Genomic DNA, 3,770 nt, shown 5'->3' with positions numbered 1-3,770 from the left:
TAAAGATGCTGTAATTATCTTTATATTTTCATAATAGAGGTTGGAAATAACCTTAGAAGGTTTATGTCATTTGCCTAGTGCTGTGCATTCAGAAGTATTGGGACAGGAATTCTAACAGGCCTCAACTTTTCTTACTTGGCTAAGGTCTTTGAAAGAATTGTTTTCTTTAGTACAACCTTATATACTTAACAAGTATTAGTATAACATGCAAAGATATTTTTCCTATGGATTTGTAAGCTTTAATGTATATGCATATGAGTCAAACCCCTGTGCTGACAGTGTTCTTTGGATCAGAGGCTTCTGGTAAGGATAATAATAATGAAAAACAAAATTAAGGTTAAAAACAGGGCTTGCGCCAGGCCATGGTGGCACATGCCTTTAATCCCAGCATTTGGGAGGCAGAGGCAGGTGGGTCGCTGTGAGTTCGAGGCCAGCCTGGTCTACAAAGCTAGTCTGGGACAGTCAAGGCTACACAGAGAAACCCAGTCTCGAAAAAAACAAAAACAAAACAAAAAACAAAGAAAAAAAACAGGGCCTGCAGAATTCTACCAAGGCAAGGAAAGCCTGTGATACTCTCCTCAGAGAAGTCAAATTCAAGGGCAAAGCCAGTAAAGATGCAGGATATAAGCCCGAGTTGCCACCTCCTTCAACCCCTTCAGCTACTGTCTTTGTTACTATGGCAACACATACTGTATGTTTCCTTTTCCTTTTTCCTTTGTTGTTCAAGACAGGGTTTCTCTGTGTAGCCTTGCCTGTCTTGGGACTTGCTCTGTAGACTAGGCTGGCCTGAAACAGATCCGCCTGCCTCTTCCTCCCTAAGTGCTGGGATTAAAGGCCTGGGCCACCACCGCCTGCCTATGCATTTGTTTTCATCCAGTGAAAACCAAGTCCTCCCCATGTAGCTCCTCCTCAGCCTGACATTGGCACAAGGCACTTTTTAGCTTATTGGGATTCTGGCATGCCCTCAACTTGTGACTTGCCCCGTTCTCTAGGACCTCATCTTTTGTTTGTGCATTAGTGTCTTGTTATTCCTCACCCTATGTGTTCCTCAAGGGCCGGCCTCCCTCTGATGCTCAGCTTCCCGTTTGCCTGACTTTCCTTACCAGGCTCAGCTTTGTTGGCAAGCTTTCCCTGTTTTACCTCCTCTTCGTTGTACTTTTTCTGTGTCAAGCCCCACCCCATTCATGCTGCTTTTAAGGTGCACAGGTCTGCCAAGGGCTAGGAGCTGCCTTCAACAGAAGTACCTACCTTCAGCCACTAGCCCGGCACTGACATACTCACAAGTGCAGTGCAGTGGGATAAAATTGTTCAGATAAAGTTGTTAAGGGTATGATGTTAAGAAAAAGTCCAACCCAAACCTTTTTTTTTTTTTTTTTTTAAAGAAAAAGCCAATCATGGTGGCACATGTCTGTAATCCCAGCAGGTAGGCCTGTGAGTTCTTGGCCAACATGATCTACAAAGCAAGTCTAGGACAGCCAGGGCTACACAGAGAACCCCTGTCTTGAGGGGGGGAAGTCTCTGTATAGCATAGTTCCTTGCAGTGTAAGGCAAAAGTACTAAGTGAACAGGCAGATAATGTATTAGAATGAGCTATCCAATACATGGGAAATTGTAGTATGTGAAAATAGTTGTTGAAAGGACATTTTAGCTCCATTCATTCATACTTTGTTATGAAGTGACACCCTTGGAAAAATGATTAATGTCCTGTTAAGAGGTCTAAGAGTGCCTTTGGCCTCTAAAGCACATGTACTAAGGCTATGCCAGCCATGAGCCAGAATAAAGTCCTTAGGCCCTTAAGAATGTGATTTTTTCTTCTTCTTTTGAGTATAGAGTTATTGCAGATAAAATGAAATAAGATGTGGTCATTCTCAAAAATGGGGCCAATAATCTGGTGTAGTAGGCATCCGTATTAGAAGAGGTGAGAGACAGGGAGAGGGAGAGCAGAAAAGAGTTATCTTAGTTTGAATTTCTATTGCTGTGAAAAGACATCATGATCAAGGCAACTCTCACAAAGACAAACATTTAATTGGGGCTTACAGTTTCAGAGGCTTAGCCCATTATCATAGAAGGAAGCATGGCAGTGTGCTAGGCAGACGTGATTCTGGAGGAGCCAGTAGTTCTCCACCGTGATTCAAAGGCACCCTAGAGGAGACTGCTTTCTTTTGTCAGCCAGAGCCAGTCAGACTCCAGAAGAGACTCTCATTCCACACTGGGCAGAGGATGAGCATAGGAGCCTCAAAGCCCACCCCCAGAGTGACAGACTTCCTTCAATAAGGCCACACCTCCTAATAGTGCCGCTTCTGTGGGCCAAGCATTCAAATACATGAGTCTATGGGGGCCAAACATATTCTAACCATCACAGTGGTGCACCTAACCAGAGAGCAAAAAGGGTTGCCTGCAAAGATGAGCGGATAAGAGAAGTGGGATGCATTTTTCGTGAAGCTTTCAGAGAGGACAGCCCTGTTGACCAACGTCAAACTTATCGTTCCAAACTATGAAAAGATTTCTGGCATATTAAGCCACCCAGTTGGTAGTTGTTATGGTAGTCTTAGGGAATGTTTTGGGGGATTAATATTACATAATTTCCCTTCCCTCCCTCTAAACCCTCTCATATACCCCTCTTGCTCTCTTTCAAATTAATGGTCTTTTTTTTCATTATTATGTATATGTGTGTATACACATATGTATCCTCAAATACATACATGCAACCTGATCAATATCTGTTGCTTGTTTATGCCTTCAGGGCTGAACATTAGGTAGTTGTGATCCTCCCGAGGGAGACTATTTCTCCCGTCCCTAGCTTCAGCATTCCGTAGGTACCTGTAGTTCTTTGTTTAGGAGTTGGGTTCTCTCTGACTAAGGGGCTGAAACTCTGGATGTTTGAATGAAATTTAGCTTTTAGATGCTGGCAGAATTTCTTTACCATTACTAGAACCAAACCAAACAGCTGCTGACTGGACAAATAAGGCCACCGACTTTAAATCTCCTTCCATGAACAAGTGTGGGAAAGAGTGCAGCCAGACTATAGCTCTTAAGCAGTGTGCACAATATGTGCTGATGAGTAAGATTTTATTGCTTGCCAAGTGTCTTAGTCCATCCAAACTGCTGTTATAAATTGCCACAAAATGGCTGGCTCATAGAAAAGAGAAACTTAAGTTTTTACAGTTGTAGAGACTGGGAGGTCCAAGATCAACACGGCTGATGAGGGCACCTATTCCCGGCTGATGGCTGGCACGGCCTCGGCACGTCATGCTTGAGAAGGCAGAGGCACTCTTGAAACCTCTTAATAGGGAGTTTATCCTTTTTTCAAAGGCGTCACTTCGTGACCCAGTAAGTTCCTTAAAAGCCCCACCTCTTAACGTCATTCAGATGACAGAACTTGGTTGTGAGGAAGGTTGTTTATCATCTATAAAAGTTCCAGGATGTGATGGCAGTGCCCATAAAGTCAAGTGAAGACAGCCAGGCCCAGCAAGAGCCCGTCGACTATTTCCAACAACCAAGAGAAATGTGAGGCCTAGCCATCGGGTTTACAGCGAGGCACAAGCGGCTCGGCTCGCTCCTGGAGGTCCCGGCCTCGGCGCAGCCCGAGAAGGCTCAGGAAACCCAGAGCCCGCTCTCCAACACTGTAACTACGGGTTACCCTCCTGTGCCGGATGTGGCGTCACGCCACCGCCCCTGCCTTTCTGCCTGGGCGGAACTCGGCTCCCGGATCTGGTGGTTGTGTACGTGGAAGGGCGGCGCATGCGCAGAGGCGCCCGGCTCAGCTGTGC

This window comes from Acomys russatus, chromosome 13, assembly GCF_903995435.1.
Source record: "Acomys russatus chromosome 13, mAcoRus1.1, whole genome shotgun sequence".
Classification (NCBI taxonomy): Eukaryota; Metazoa; Chordata; class Mammalia; order Rodentia; family Muridae; genus Acomys; species Acomys russatus.
This window is presented reverse-complemented; position numbering follows the sequence as displayed.